This window comes from Dermochelys coriacea, chromosome 10, assembly GCF_009764565.3.
Source record: "Dermochelys coriacea isolate rDerCor1 chromosome 10, rDerCor1.pri.v4, whole genome shotgun sequence".
Lineage (NCBI taxonomy): Eukaryota > Metazoa > Chordata > Testudines > Dermochelyidae > Dermochelys > Dermochelys coriacea.
The window spans coordinates 8,819,013-8,836,048 of NC_050077.1; the positions used below are offsets into that span (position 1 = coordinate 8,819,013).

Sequence of the window (17,036 nt, forward strand, 5' to 3'; positions counted from 1 at the left end):
ATGGGGCAGCAGGGGGCAGTCAGGGATGGGGGGTCCCGGGGCAGTCAGGGGACAGGGAGCAGGGGGTGGTGGATGGGGTAGGAGTCCGGGGAGAGCCGTCAGGGGGCGAGAAGCAGGGGGGTCAGATAGGAGGCAGGGGCCAGGCCACACCTAGCTGTGTGGGGTGACACAGCCACCCCTAACCCACGCTCCATACAATTTTGGAAACCCGATGTGTCCCTCAGCCCAAAAAGTTCACCCACCCCTGGACTAAATGATCAAATGGTCGCTTTGGGCTTTAAACTCTGTGAAAGAATCTATGTAAACGAAACGGCTGCAGCTTCGGAGGGGAGAAGCGGGCAGAACTGCCAGTGCTGTCCCTGGGTTGTGGATAAACAGAGAACTTCAGCCTCGGATCTGGCACCCTTCAACAAAGCAAACATCCACTCCAAAGAGCTCTGGGGCTAGTGCTCTGAGTGTTTGCTTTTCTATTTAATCGTAATAAATAATGAAGTCGCTTGCACTGTACAAACATAACTCCAAATAAATCAGCACCTGTCTTAATAGCACAGAAGCCAGGAAAGCCCCAGAGGAAGCTCACACTTTGGACCCAACTCATCCCCTTGCATCTGGTTGGAGCAGGTGTCTCTGTGGCATGGGGGCGACTTACCTATTGAAACAAATGTGCTGCAAACACATACTCTGCATTTCTCTTTAACTCTACATTTCTGGGCCCTGGTGGGTTAAACCTGGACCCCATTTTCCAAGGCGGATGCACCAGTTGAAAGATGAATATGCCTATAGCAGCTGCAAAAGCTGGATAACTGCACATCTAGTCACTGGTTTGGACTCCGAGCAGACACGGAAGTTAATTTAATGGGAGAGGCACCTGATTTGCATTTTCAATTGCAAGTTTCCACAGCAGGTGGGGGTGTGCATGTGGCACATGGGTTGTTGTGGGAGTGGCAGGTTCATGCATATCTTTTGCGGCCACATCCACTGAGTCCTTGTTTGATTCTTTTTTGTTTTCCCAATACAGATGTTAGTGGGTATGCCTGGGAGGCTAGATGGCTTATATCAGAGAACATGGTGTGACAAAGCTCTGTCTTTGCCTCCATGAGTCCTGCATTTCCTGGTAGATTTCGCTACCCTCAGAGGCTCACTGTGACCCTCCATGTAACCCTTCTCTCTCTAGAGACAAGGGTCACAGTCTACTGAGCCATTTTCATCATAAGCCAGCGAGGGAGGTGAGGAGAAGTTATCCTCCCTCGCACAGTCTCTGTTGTCTCCCAGTCTCAGTGATTAGTCAGGGGGCAAAGGTGGGGGGAGCCCAAGCCCACCCTCTATTCCAGGCTCCAGCCCAGGGACCCTAATAATTTCAGCTATGGTAGCTGACCTTTGAAACATGACATGTACAATTCCCTGGGCTACTTCCCCCACAGCAGCCCTCACTTCCTCAAACTCCACTTCACCCCTACCTCAGGGCCTCCTTCCTTGTGCCTGATATGGTGTGTACTACTCAGCCTCTCCAACAGCACAACTTCCTCCCACAGCTCCTGACATGCACCCCCACCTGACTGACTGGGAGGCTTTTAACTAGTTTCAGCCAGCCCCTGATTGGCTTCAGGTGTCCCAATCAACCTGGCCTTCTCCCTGCCTTCTGGAAAGTTCTTAATTGGCCCCAGGTGTCTTAATTGACCTGGAGCAGCTGCCATTTCACTTATCCTGGTCTTATTGGGATTTGTTTAGCCTGGAGCTAATATATCTATCTCCCACTACTTTTCTATAGCCATCTAGCCTTGCCCCGTCACAAGGGTGAAAGGAAGAGATTGAGCCTTTGAAGAAGGATGGGATCCTTGTTCTGTAGGAGACAACCTGTACCCCCTATTGTCACTCATGAGTCAGTAGACAAAAAGACCTTCTATTACCACATCCAACTTGCCAGGCACCATGGCCCCAGCAAATAAATTAAATGCCTATTAGCTGTTATAAATGTTGTGGTTTCTTAAATAAGCTAATAGGAAATGTCTGTGTTCAATCCAGTGAACCCTCAACAAGTTTTGAGGGTTAAGAATCTAATTACATTGCTGATCAAATTCTAAATGAATGTTACATGGCAGGCAGAGGCATTTGGGGCGATTTATTACACCACCAGAAAACCTTTTTATCAATCAAGGCTTGTTTGGCTGCTTAAACACTGACTAGGCAGAGAAGTTTTATTCATTTTCTATTTATCACCACCCTGCCCTAGTGCCTTCCTACCTAGATCACAGCCCGGCTTCAAGTAAGTGTCTAGTGCTATTTATTCATGTGCCACTGTTGGTACACATAGAACAAAGGACCCAGGGGCCTGATCCAGAGACGGGGAGTCTTTCCATTGTCTTCTGTGGGTTTTGGCTTCCATCCACAGTGAATTTCAGACAGGCCGGAGTTTGGATCAATATTGTTGATAGCAGGGCTTTCAGGCAGGCAGCCATTACTTGCTAATGCATTGTAACTTCAGTTGAATTTTTTTCAAGCCTTTCAGTCCCTGGAGATTCTGTTTTTCCCAGGACAGAAGGGTTATGCCCAGTAAAAGATACTCATGTGAAGCCAGGAACACACCTTAGCATCAGTCCTGACATCCCAAGGACATGTTGCTAAGGTATGGTGCTGGGTTTACACCAGGGTCTAGCATGGGAAGGGTTAAACTGCAGCTTCTTTTGGCATGCGCCATCTCATGCCCAGTTTGCTAAAAGACTTAGAAGGCGGAAGTGGCTGTGTTTAAAGTGAACAGGCTGACCAAAGAGAGCTCAGTGTTTTACGGCGAACTGCAGGGCAGGATGGCAGAGTCCAGCAACAAGGGGAGAAGATCTTTTGCTTTAATCTGTGTTTTCGTAACTGTGTTGTCTTCCTGTGGGAATTATCATTGGAGCCAGTACTGGGGCTCTTGGAGTTAATGCACCAACCAAAGTCACCCAGGAAATGCCCCCTACTAGACCAAGGTCACCGGAGGGGTGGGGGGGTGGGAATCTTTATGGAAGGAACTCCACCAGGGAAATCCACAACTGAATTCCCACCACCAGTCCTCACAGAAGGGAAGCTGGGATTGGAGCTGATGCGAAAGCCAGATGCTTCTCTCAGTCACTCCGGTGTAAATCTGGAGCGACTTCATTGACATGTGTGGCAATTCTTCTGGATGCACCAGTGTGTGGTTGAGACAAGAATCTGGCCTAACCAGCTGGCACACACAATAGTGTGATATGATCAACAGCATTTCTCTGACCAAAGTGTCCTGAGCTAAATAACAATAATATAATTAGTAACATTGCACTTTGGGGAGGGGGGGGTCAGGAGGTTTATTACATTTCTCCCTGTCTTGAGATTGGCTCCCTTTGTCCAGCCTGGAGATGGGTTGAAGGTTGCTTGTTTACTGGGCACAGCTGTTTCAAAGAGAACACAAACCAGAGCTTTCCTTTTTGCCCCAACCCTATTTGTTTATGTCTTTGCAATGCCTTCTGGGAAGGCCCGAACAACCTGTTGTGTGAAGATCTTGGTATCTACCCTAGGGTATGATACCTCTGGGATGTTCAAGGCATGTCTCACATGAGGTAACCATAGCAACGCATCATCAGCTTCTCTCTGCTTCTGTCAATTTTGTTTTTCATCTTGTATTAAGGTGGAATCTCTCTGTCTTTCTTTTTCTCTCTCGCTCTCCTCCCCTTCTGCCTGCATGACCAAAGGCAAGAAAAACAGCCAGGGCTTGAGTTTCCATTTCCTTACACTAGTTTTACCCTAGCATAACTCTGCTTCTACTCCAGATTTTCCCTGATGTATTTAAGTGGCAAATCAGGCAATTGGAGTCCTTTACCATGATAATATAAACCTGGCTGCTTTAATTTCTCCATCCTACCTTAAGAAGCATTTAAGTATGCTAGGACATAATTAAGGGTTTCCCTTACATTTGTTGCTAACAGGTCACTGTCAGGGTAAAAATCTGTTTGATTTTTCCTTGAAAAAGTCCCTTATCGCTATTAGTAATAAGCCTGTGCACTATTCAAATAGAAAGAGTTTTAAACATCGAATTTAATTCCCACCCTTTAAGTTCTTTGTTCAATGTTCACATTTAATTTAGCTTGGATAGAGAAAACAGATGAGTCAGTTTCACTTTGTTCCTTGTCAGTTTTTAGTCAATTTTGCTGACAGTTCTCCAGGAATCAGCAAAAGGCTGCAAGGTTTGGGTCTGGTGCACTGAAGGGGGAGTGTTTCTTTGTCTAAGAAAATCTGTCTCCATTCCAATAACTTTTTTTTTAAAAAAAAAATGCAATGGAAATATTTCTACTGGTCTTTAAGTAAAAATTAAATCTGGGCCAAATTTGCCCTGCCAGTACCCCTTTCAAGAGAAGATCAGTGAAACAGTAGCCAATCGATTATCATGGAGGATAATTCCTGTGTCACTTACAAGTTGCCATCCTCTACTCCACAAAGTGGACTCGATGCCCTTTAGGGTTTTTAGTTTTTCCTTTTAGAAAGGGAAGAATATAAACGGACAAGTTAGTTATGTTGGTAAATGAATGTCTGTGCACAGACAGCTGTTTTCTCCCCATCTTTTTCTGAAGAGGCGTATCTGCATTTGCAGTGCCTGTTTAGCACTTTCGGAGCAACTTTCATCTTCAAAGCACTTTACAAACAGCAACTAATAACTCCTCACAACATGCCTGTGAGGTCGACAAGTAGCCCCCATTTTACAGAGGAGGGAAACTGAGGCAGGGGGAAGTAATTGCACAAGGGGGCATGAGTGTCAGAGCTGGGACTTGAACTCAGGGGTTCCTGGCTCCCGTGTGTGTTAACTATTAGATTGTGTTGAAGCGTAATGAGAGAAATATGACACCAAAGATGGGGTTCTAGGATAAGACCCCAGAAGAGCAGAACGCAAAGGCTGGTGTTTTTTTAAAACGAACTGTTTATAAAGAGAAAAGCATTTCTACTTTGTAACTGTCCTGTCCATTGGGGTCCTTGGCTGACTCAGTTCTTGCAGACTGATATATAGCACTATTTGGGTAATACAATTTTTGAGTGGGGGAGTGGGGGATTGGCATGGAGGTCCTGAAGATTAGAAAAGTGGAAACCTTTTCAGTGTTTGACTTCAGTTGCCTTGTGGCTGAGGTTGCTCTGAGGCACTTTTTGCCTCCGGTTGTATTAGAGGAAGCAAGACATTAAAACTTGCTTTGTATTGATTCTGAGACACTCCTTTACCAAAGTGACAGGGGAAGGGAATGGCATCGCCTGCACATACCCCAAGTCGCAGTAGCGCCTAAAGCCATATGCTTCCAGATTGTCCAGCAGTCCATACCCAGCAACATGTGGCTTTTCATTTCATTTTCCCCTCATTACGCCTGTCCTTTAAAACATCTTTTCACCGCCCAGATTCTGCACTTATCCCCCACTCATTATCCCGTTCTGCCTGCTTGCCCTGGGCCCAGGGAAGGGCAAATGGAGCAATGAGTCTCCAAACCTTGTGGTGGGAGGAGCCTCTGGGAAAGTGCTGTGGTTGTGCGTCTTTGGCGCTAGGTGTGTTTTGTGGGCCTTAAACCCTGCTCCGCACCTTTTCCTCTTCCGTGGGTCGCTAAGCGCTGAGATCTGCCAGCAACTCTTGCAGTTGAGTTTTCCCATGTTCTTAGAGCCATTCGGGTAGCCGGTAGCCTTCGTTTTATAGAGACATGCTCCTGATACATGGGCCCTGAAAGGACATTCAGTTATAATACGGTTCACATAATATAAAATTACCCCGGCCCCACCCTTCAGTTGTTATTCTTTATTTTAGTGTTTCATTGTTTAAGGAAGGAAGGGGGGCCTCTTCACATCTGCACGCCGATAGTGGGGCCGTCCTCCAGGCATGCCCCCTCCCCCTGTGATTTTGGCACTCAGACTTTAGTTGCATTCACACACAGTCCCCCTTAGCCCCGACCCACCAGAGCCTTCCTCCCTTTGTGCGCTGTCTCATGAACCCCCTCCCTCTTCGTTGGTTCACAGTGTCCAACAGCACAGAAGTTTGTGGTTGTACCAGAGAAAATGGATGTTTATTTCTCTTAAAGGGATGATTGGTTGACCTTTGACCTCTGTAGAAGTCTTCCTCTTTTGCCCGGTTTACGACTTACATGTAAACACAAAGATGATCCTTGTTTTTTGGGAAGTTTTATTTTAATGCTATGGAGATTTAATAAATAAAAACAATTCTAATATGAATGAAGTGGCTGGTGCTGTGCCCTTTGTTTGAAGGTTAGATCCTAGGGTGCTGAGCAAATTTTAATGTTAACTAATACAAAAACATTGATTTCACTGGGTGAAATCCTACAAAAAATACATGCAAAAACACCTTCAGATTCCATCACGTTCACCCCAAGAGAGTCAAAATCCAGTTCAAAATGCAGCATAGCATTGCACGTTTCTCTAGCACATTTTATCCAATGATCTCAAAACTCTTTGCAAAAGGTCCCATTATCCCCATTTTACAGATGGGGAAACTAAAGTGAAGAGAAGGGGAGTGGTCACAATGGCAGTCAGGAACAGAATACGGACCACTTGATTCCCACTCCAGTGCCTGACATCCAGCAGGCCAACCAACTTCCCTTTTTGTTAAAAGAAAACCATCCGAAGATTCATCCCTATCCCTGAACCATTCAAACTCCTGCCCGGTCACCTGCAAGGGCATCTGTACAAACACCACGCCTGAGTGATCATTGTGCAAAAAGTGACTCTTCCCAAGCTCTGTCTAGGTAGCTTCCCAAATACCCATAACATCTTGTGAGTGGGGGGTCCCAACTGACTCTAAAATAAGATCCAGACACTGTGTAGAGTCAAAACTCACCCACTTCCTGCTGGACAGTTTTATTAACAAAGAAACTAACAATATTTACCATTAACAATAAGATAACATCAAGTTCAGCACAATCCGCACCGCACCTGGCTGCTCCTTGCTCAGCCTAGGCCCTAGGATTTGGGTCTCTAGATAGTCACTCCCTGGCTCCATTACTTCCAGGTGGGGTAATGAGTCACCTGCTTCAGTGATTCAGCAGAAGCCAATTACCATTCCCCAACAGGCTCACCACCTGCCCTACCAGGGTGTGGGGTGTTTGAGGCAAACGTATCCATTCCCCTTTACTGCATAGACACCTGCACACGCACACACACAAGCTCAACCTCTCTGCCAAGGACTCTTGAGCTAGTTCAAGAGTTATCTGTTTTGTAGACCGGTGACTCCCAGACTCTTGTGCATGTCCAGGGGACTCTGAGTGTAATACTAATCCCAAGAGCCCAGTAGCAGGTTGGATGAGCTTCTTCTCATCCAATGGAGGATGAATGGTGGCTTTATTAATTGTTGTTATTATTTATTATTACTAGTGTAGAGCCTGGGATCAGGACTTCATTGTGCTAAGCGCTGTACAGACATGGAACAGTCTTTGCCCCAGGGCTTCTCCTCCTCTTTTCCAACAGATGGACTCCACCAGCCTGAGTCTCCTTCCATTCCTAAGTCCCAAGAGGAGCTCCAATGGAGCAAAACCCATGTGAGAGGAGAATCAGGCCTTCAGGACTCATGACCCTGAACTTAAATGCATCCTGGAGACTAGGGGAGCTCAAATACGAACTGAGCATAGTTCTAAAGAAATAGCCCAAGCCACAATGTCCAAATTTATCCAAAGACCAATAAAGTTGGGACCCAGGGTTTCAGTCCATGTTGGGACTCTGGGTTTCAGTCCCAGCCTATCTCTGGACAGGAATGAAGATGACTGATCCAATTTCAGCAGCTGGGGATCAGCTCCCATTGAGCTCTTGTTCTCACCAGCACCTGCTTTCCCTGTCCATGGTCCTGGTCTTGGAGGCATTTGATACCACAAATATTACTGGGGCAAGCTGAGAGATGCAATGAGCTGAGGCAGCTTTTAATGACAGGCTGGGACGTGTTTGGGTTTGTTTCACTCTAGGAGATGCACAGCACTGTACAAACAATACACGATAACAGCGCAAATGGGAGCAGTGAAGGGCTAGGTCCCCCAGCCCCATCGTCCTGTCCGAGAAACTGCATCAAGTGATATCCAGTCCTGGATGGAGGCCATGCACCAGGACCCTCACTGACTGGGACGGTGATATTGATGGGCAGCTGAAGGCTGAACTGGACATTTGTGCCAGATGTGAGAGGACTGGGAAGTCTGCCTGGAAGACCAGAGGGTGCTGTGTCATTACGGAGTTGGAATGAACCTGTTCCACTGGAGTGCAGCAACTGACACTGGGCCGAGAGATACTGACCCGAAGACGCTGGGCAACGTGGGGGATAAGGACTGGGTAAAGAGGCAGGGCATGTAACCTCGCTTTGTTTGGGTAGTCGATTGGATGGCTGTGGCTGGCTTACCTTAGACTTCCAAAGGCGGCTGAGGTTGAAGCACCATAGGGCTAATAGGCTCAGAGGGTTGGGGTGCTGAGGCAGGGAGTTTTGTGTTTCTCCGCAGCCATGCCTGCCGGCTGATTGGGAGAGGTTCAGCCAGTGTCTGAGGCAAGCTCTGTTTGCCCCTCTCAGCTGGTGGGTAGTGACAGTCCCATGCTGACAGTTTGCAGGGAGGTGGGCTATACACGGATGGAGAGGACTACAAGAAGACCCTTCCCCAGCCCATGCACTGCAGGATTTTATAACCAGACAGGTTCTCTTTTCTGAGTCCCCCACTGTTTGGCTGGGCTGTGCCCAAAGTGTGGGGAGATACTAACTACAATAACTCATTCATCTATAGCGTCTTTACAAATTTACAAATGTTAGTGGTATGAGCCTCACAACAGGTTGGGAAACTGAGGTACGGAGCTGCTAAGTGACTTGCCCCCAGTCATTGAATATGTCAGTGTCACAGCTGGGGAGTAGAACCCAGAATGCCCTAATGCTAGTCCAGGGTGCTAATCACTAGGCAACACGCCTGCCACCAAATACATGGGAAGCAGAAGGAGAATAGAAAAAACCAAGCAGAAGAAGCGGGCTGGCACTCGACCCGAGCAGCTGCAGCAGACGCTGGATCTCCTGACGCTCCAGGCAAATATGGAGCTGGTAATTAAGAGAGCACCAAGGTTAAACACAATGCCCTGCGTGAGGCTGGCATTTTAATGAACTTTGCTAGATTACTGAGACATTTGTACACATTAAAATGATTCAATAATCGTTTTCTTGCCCCAGGCAACTGGAAGCCCAAGATCCTCTGCCTGGCCGGGTTTGGATGATTTTCCTCTCCGGCGAGAAAGCAGCAATGCCCTGCAGCTCTGCAAAAGTCTGGACCCAGGAATGCTTGGGACTCAAACCTGCCTCCAGCCCCTACACTGACTGCTGTGGGTTGGGAGAGGGTCTTTATTCAATGTGACATGCCTGGTAATTAACCATATGCTGCAATTCACAGGCCGGGCTAAGCCCCAGGGGTGGCTTATATACCACCTGATTGTGTATGTGCTTCTCTCTCAAGTGACTTTCATGATGCGCTCATCCCCTCAGGCCTGGCCCACAAACACGGACTCTGGCTCAGTATTATGGCACCTGTCTGCGCCCCATGTGTTCCCTGGAGCACAGCCACATAGCTTACCCACAAAAGTACACTCCCCCTGGCATCATCCCTGCAGAGCCACCCTAACTCCCAAGCCATGAGCTGGGCTCTCCTCAGCTCCTCCACACGTTCGGCAAACTGGCTGCTGAGTTCCTGATGGCTGTGCCCTCCCTCCTCGGGAGTGCAATGAACACAACTCAGTTTCCCAGCCTGGAAGCTGGGCCAGCAATGCTGGCAGTGGACAAAGGCCAGGGTTCACATGCAAAAGCGAAGGGGAAAAAATCACCCCCTGAAGCACTGCAGGGAGATTGGGAGAGTTCGCCCCTACACTAACAAAGTCACTTTCCTGCTGACAGCTGCACTTCGGAGACTAGAGATGTGCTCAGACCACAGATTTGAATCTGGATTTTGGGGAAGGAGGGGTTAATCTAGGGGGTGGTTCAGCCCATTGTAGAGATGGGGGCCACTTGCAATAGCCAAATTCTGAAAGATCCTCACTCACACTTTCCCCCCAAAGGTTGGGTGTTCAGAGCGGGTGCTTTTAAGGACCTCTCAAAGGCAATGGAAGCTGTCCCCAGTTTTTCGCTATACACACAGATGTGCTTGGCCAACCCGAACACCAGAGCCACAGGGCCGCACCAGACAAATGCTTTGGCACCGGCCATCATTGGCTGGTATTTAGGAGCAGTTCATAACTCACTACCCATGGTGCACTAGGGAGAAGAGAGCCTAGAGCTGGGCAATCAAGGTTAAATCCATCAGGGCGTCCGCCATGTGGAAGCCTGTATGTTGAAATGAATGTGAAACTTTCCAAGCAGTGTGTGAGGAGCTGGGCTGGTGGGAACCTGTCCCACTGCCATGTTCTGAACGAGCAAGACTTCCTCTGGGATATCGCTCCATAAGGCATTGCCAGAATGAAGCCGTGAGGAGATGAAGGCGAGAACAAGCTAAACGGTAGCAGCAGGAGACAGGAGGAGCATTTCAAGCTGAGAACACCACTCACATGGCAGGGGGAAGTCCAGGCCTCCTGAGGAGAGGGACAAAAGACTAAAACAAGCCCCTTTAAAGACAATGGAGGAACCTGGTCATGCCTCGGTTAATGCCATTGATGCATTTATGCAGCATCTTTGATCCCAAAGCACTCCTGCAAATTGTCGCTCCTAGGAATCCCCTTGGCCAGCATGAAAAATTCCAGCCAGAGCTCTTTGACAGCACCAGTTTAGGACAGGAAGTGAAGACGCATACTTTATCTCAATGAAAGCCCAGGTGGAATTCTAGGAAGGTAAGACTGTCACGAATACAAAAGTCTCAGGTGTGAATTAAGGGGCAACCTTGAGTGTGAGAGCTAAATGTGGGCATGCTTGGCTATCGACTTGGTGCAGGTTTGGAGCAGGGCAAGGTAGAGCATAGCACACAGCCCTGCCAGTGGGCTAATGGGCTCACCCATCCTCAGGGCCACACAGATCTTTGTGTTGTGCCCAGGAGAGCGTCATATGGAGAGTCTTCCAAGTCGAAGAGAACAGGATTTATATGGAACTTGAATCTGGGGATTATGGTGCCACAGCCTGACCAGCCAAAAAATGTTAAAAATCAGAATATCTGTAGCTCAAATCCAGCTTAAGAGTCAAACCAATCATCCAAACCATCTGCCTCGCCTCTGAAGATAATGCTACTTTTATTGTTTCCATAAGCTGCTAAGCAGCTTTCAGCAAGAAGAAATCCTTCTACTGGGGCGTTTGTTGCTGCAGGACTGCACTCTCCCAGGCTGGCTGAGGCCCTATACATTTTGGGACTTCCTAGGGGCAGGGAACAACCCAATGGGATAAATGAACTGACTGACGCCATAGGCTATGTCATGGTGGGTGAGACAGCATTGGAGTGGAGGATGCCAAGACAAAACTCACCTGCTGCCCCGATGAATTTATGTGCATATAGAGTCTCAGGCACTCTGCCTGGAAAGGAAGTGAGTGCTCACCGTGCCGGCCTGGGATAGCATTCCAGAGCCATCTCTGTCTCCCTAACCTCCCCAGATTCTTCATCCTCCAGTGTCATTCTCTGCCCCTCTTTCCCTGTTGTCCACATGCCACCTCCACCAAACCCCTGCTTTGTAGGGACTGAGACGGCCAGACCTCCTTGTAAACAAGGGGGGCCAGATCTTCAGCTAGGGTAGATTGGCAGAGCTCCACTGAGTGTCAATGGAACTTCACCAGTTTACACCGGCTGTGGATCTTGCACGCTAGTGACTTTGGAATGGCATGAACTTTGTCATGTGGCATTTCACTAGGTGGTGGGCAGCTGGGGTGTGTGAGCTCAGAGCTGGTCGACATTTTTCCCAATGGAAAAATTTCCCAATGGAGAAATTTCCCCAGTGGGAAAATGTGGTTTCATCAGAATTGACATGTCCCACTGGAACTTGTTGGTTCCGATGGAATATATATATTTTTTATTTTCCTTAGAGATTTCTTTCAGTTTGAATCGACATTTCAAAATGCAATCACGCTTTGCATTTCCAAGTGGCAATCTGAAATGACATTTCGACTGACAACGCCACTTCAGTATCATTTTTTAAAGTTGTAGTGTTAGTTCGAAATGAACCGTTTTGGTTTAAACCATCATTTTGGAAAGAAAAATGTGTGTTTCAAAATGTTTGGGATGTTTTGTTTCAATCAAAAATGCCAAAAAATGTTTGTTTCCAAAAAAAAATTTTCAGGACGTTTCATTCCGCAGGAAGTTTTGATATTTCAACTTCTCATCCTGATTTGGAAGGAAAATGTCAGAATTTCCCATGGGAAGGAAATCCCATTTTCTGACCAGCTGTAAGGCAAACTCCAGCTGATTGTCAGTGGGACAATCCTTCCTCAGTGGGAACCATGCCTGGCATGGACAGTGGTGTATAAAAGGCCAGGGGAGGCTAAGTCTCCTCAAACAGGAAGAGGTGCACTGCCGACCCACCACCTTTGAGAGCGCAGACACCTGGGCCATGGCCCCACCTGCGCTCCATCCTGAGGCCCTGCTCCCGCTCTTCTCCTGTGGCCCCATCCATGCTGCTCCTTTTCCTGCCCCCACTCAGCCTCTTCCCCCCCAGTCCCTGCCCTCGCTCCGCTCCTTCCCCTAAGGCCCCTACCACCTGTTGCTCATTGAGTCACTCCTCCAGGAGTGCTGGAACAATTTGTATAGTGGGGGTGCTGAGAGCCGTTGAACCAAACTGTAAACCCTGTATATGATGGAAACCACTTCAAGCCAGGGGGTGCGGCAGCCCCCTTTTCCCCCGAACCATTAGTTCCAGCACCTATGCACTCCTCTCCTTCATCCCCTCTCCCCCAAGACTCCCCGCCTGCACTTGCTCCTCTCTTCTGCAATGGATTGCCAGGCTCCATGGAGGGTAGCCACTCTGAGTTCAAATGGTTTAGCCGACCACTAAATTCAGACAGAAACATTTGTGGCTGCTGGGTCTAGTATCAAAGGCAGGTCTTCAGAATCCATTTGGACTGCCCCAGTCCCGTAGCAAAATGAACCTAAAACAGATAGAGCAGGAAATGATAGGAAATCAGCAGCTGGGCCTTGGTGCCATTGGCAAATTATTGGGTCACGTGTTCTTGAGCAATGCCAGATGCTAACCTAGGTATGTCAAGCAGGAAATCCTGCTACCGACCGCACAAGTCTGGGCAGGTCCTGTCAAAAGAAAGGGAAGAACTTGATGGGCCAGAGGCCCAATTTCCTATGTTCCTATGGACACCTGAAAAATCAGTAACATAAAACCCAGGCTGCCCTGCTGCTAATTCTGTCTTTGGCTTCAGCACTTTGCAGCAGGAAGAGCACAGCCAATGATACTTTGGATATGATCGCCCATGGCCACCCGTATGCTCTCCACCGCCACTGAGCAAACAATCTGGAACTGCTACAGCAGCGCCATTCTGGCAGCGAAGGGCTGTGCTGAGCTTGTTGTTCCAGAGAGGATCGTGTTAGTTCCAAATGACTGGTGGGTGAGAAGCACACCTAACCCTCTTGCTGTGCCTCTCAGGCCTTCCACAGAGATGAAGCCCTAGTTCGCCCTGCAAGGGTACTGGAAGCCCATGCTGAATTGCACATCAAATATTTTTTTCCCTCTTCACTTCTTTCTGAGAGAAAACTGGGGTTTGGATGGAATGAACATGTCCATAGATGGTGCCAGCTCGCCTTGGAAATGTTCAATTTTTCTTCAGAAAAGCAAAAAAAAATTAAAAAACCAAACACATCCCATCTAAAACTGCGGCGGCGGGGGGGGGCAGTTCTTTTTGAAGTTTTTGGTCCGAACACTTTTGGATTTTAGCTACAATATTTGCCAAAAACCAAAACATTTAAGGTTTTCAGGTTTTTCCAAGAGAAGTAGAAATTTTCTGCTGAAAATGACCTTTTGGTTTTTGTTGAAATTTCCTGTGGAAAAAAGTCCATTTTCCCACTAGCTCTAATGCTGATTCTATGAGCACAGAGACCAAGCACCAGGTTTCTACATGGGTTGTCTTACTATAATACTCAGATCCTTGATCCTACACTGATGGATGCATTAGAAATACCTAAGATAGACGTTGGGATGGGGAGTTAAGAGTATTGTTGCAGGATAGGTGATGTCCTGTCTACAGGGAAAAAGCACAACTGAATGGGCCAGATTTTCCATCTTCAGTGGAACTACTGACAGATCTTGTGGGACTCACCCTCTTGAGGAATGGCGGGCGCTGACATAGGTGTTGATATTGATGTTTCTGTCCATCCCAATTTCTTTGGCTCCCGGGAACACCCAGCAATGCTAAACCAAGGCTGCCCTGTTACTCATTCCAAAAAAAAAATGGACCAAATCTTCCACCTTCAATGAAGCTCTGCCCACTTACATCAGCAAGACACATGGAGAATTGTGTCCAGTTCTAGGCACCATGTTTCAGAAAAGATGGGGACAAATTGGAGAAAGTCCAGAGAAGAGCAACAAAAATTATTAAAGGTCTAGAAAACATGACCTATGAGGGAAGATTGAGAAAACTGGGTTTGTTTAGTCTGGAGAAGAGAAGACTGAGAGGGGACATGATAACAGTTTTCAAGTTTTACAATGAGGTGGGAGAAAAATTGTTCTCCTTAACTTCTGAGGCTAGGACAATAAGCAATGGGCTTACATTGCAGCCAGGGTGGTTTAGGTTGGACATTAGGAAAAAGTTGCTAACTGTCAGGAAGCACTGGAATAAATTATCTAGGGAGGTTGTGGAATCTCTGTCATTGGAGATTTTTAAGAGCAGGTTAGTCAGGGATGGTCTATAATACTTAGTCCTGCCATTAGTGCAGGGGACTGGACTAGATGACCTCTCAAGGTCTCTTCCAGTCCTACGATTCTATGTTAAATCTTCAACAGCCTTAGAAATATTAGGGGGACCTTGAATGGACTTTTCTTTCTGCCTCAACCTGCTTCTCCAGCCCCCAAAGAGAGATCACTTGACAGACCGAGTGAAAGGCCTGGAGGCAGACAAACTGCTCAGTGACATAAATGAGGAGAGAGAAAGGCGATCGATGCACTCAGCACTCACTAGACCAGAAGTGCAGCCAAGGGGTGAAGTGGGCCATTGTGGCGGCTCTCCAGAGCCATGCTGCTCTTCTTCCTCAGCAAAGACAGCATGGGTAGATGCCATGCAAGGTTTTGATGCAGTTCTGAGTACAGTGCTGTGCCAGTCTTGAGCCTCAGCTTTTTGCCAATGATCTTTGATCCATTCCTGGCCTGGAGTACCCTTGGTACCATGCCCTTCCAATTCTGGCAATGCACCTACCACATCCCTCTGCTAAATCAGCCCTGGCTTTCCCCTGAACAAACACTGACCCTCATGGTTTCCAAGATGTAAGATAATCTCTGCAGAGGGCTAAGATGAGATCCACCAAACTCACTTCACTTGTGACCTGGGTCAGGATTGGAGCCTCGGGCTCCAAAGCTGAAAGTCTGGAGCAGGGTCAAGGGCCCAACACTCATACAGTTCAGGGCTTTAAAACCTTTTAAACCCCGTTCTTCATGTTCCACATTCTCCCTGTGGTTTTGGTGATGTTGGGCGGGAGGCACCAGCTCCGGGGCAGGGTGTACTACCTCTCTAAGGCACAGCCTGGAGCTTTCAGCCTGCACAATCCAGGAGCACCCTGCCCTGCCCTTGGGGCTGGGCTATATTAATAGGGAAAGGAATCAGCTCCTCCCCTGACATGGTGCCTAAGAGAAGTGCAGAAAGCTTGCCTGCCTCCTAGAACAACAGGAGAACTGAGAACTTTGCTGGCTGGGGGCAGTCTGGAGTCTTTCTGGTTTGATTTTTTTTGGGGGGGCATGGTATTGGCTTCCCCCTTCCCAGAGGCTGTACATTCCCCTTAAGAAGTTCCCTCAAGATAAAAGTCCAGCTCCAGTCCTAGTGCGAGGGGGAACCCCGAGTGAGGAATAGTGCAAAGGGTTGCTACCTGCTGAGTTCAAATGTGGCTGCATCCCTCACACAGCCCCAGCCCCAGCCCCAGCCCAACCTGGGTGAGAAGCCTCTTCTTGAACTGAGCTTGGCAGTCACTCAGGCATGCTCCCAGGGCTTTCTGGGGAGCAGCTTCCTGCAATAAAAGCCTCACAAGGGCTGGGCAGGAACAGACCACAAAGTCAAGTTAATAAGTAGCTGAGCTGGGGTGGAGTGGATTCCAAGGCCAAGTGCCTTAGCCGGGGAAAGCGAAGTGTCCCACACCAGCTGACGTACACACCCCCATACACAGGGCCTCAGTCTGGAACTCCAGATGAGTTGCCCAGGAGGGTGGAATTTGGACCACAGCCTCTGAGAGAAGCCTACACAAGGTGCCTCCACTGATGGCCACTGGCTGAATGCTAGTCTCGGGAAATAACAGAGGAGGCTAAGCAGAACCCGGCCTCTCCCTCTTGGCTCACGTGTTGTGGAGCAAATTCTCAGCTGCCCGACCCCGAGCGAGCTCCCCAGAACCCTGGATCTGGCTTGGTCATTTGAAGCCGGCGCAATCTCATTTCCTATTTTTGTCCAGCCCGCTGCCCAAGTAAAAGCAGAGTTGACACTGGCTTTTGTCAAAAAAATGCATTTTTGTTATTGTGTGGGAAAAGATGTCTGGGTGGGTTTTTTTCCCCCTAACTTGGAGATCTACCAAAGCAAACAACTGTGGGTAACTGGAAACTGGGATGATTCACCAGTCCCATGGGCAGATGGTATCAAGGGCTTCCGTTCCAGCTCCTGACAGATGGCAAATGCCCCTTTTAGGGCTTAAAATAAAGAGCCCTTCCTAAATTCACTGAGGGCTCCATTTTCCAAAGAAGGTGTCTCTCGTGAGTCTCTGTTCAATTTGAACAGACACTTCTTGCACCTGCAAACATTGCAGCTGCAGATGCAGATTGGGTACCTGGGCATCAAAGCACCTGTTTGCATCTTTTTGGAATCTGTAGCCCTGAATGTTTCCTTTTTGCGTAGCAATAAGTTAGTTTATGTTCCGTGCCAGAAGAGGCTGAGGATACTTGAGGTC

The 17,036-nt window shown here is 48.1% G+C and overlaps 1 long non-coding RNA gene across 2 annotated transcripts; it reads left to right on the forward strand.

The window, feature by feature from the left end:
* Nucleotides 1-108: 108 nt before the first annotated feature.
* Nucleotides 109-16,402, forward strand: LOC122456065. Of its 2 annotated transcripts, XR_006274699.1 has the most exons (3): nucleotides 109-1,068; nucleotides 1,794-2,263; nucleotides 16,269-16,402. It is a non-coding gene; the product is annotated as an uncharacterized LOC122456065 (long non-coding RNA). The 2 variants fall into 2 exon arrangements; XR_006274698.1 differs by lacking the exon at nucleotides 16,269-16,402 and having other exon boundaries at nucleotides 1,794-4,268.
* Nucleotides 16,403-17,036: the final 634 nt, after the last annotated feature.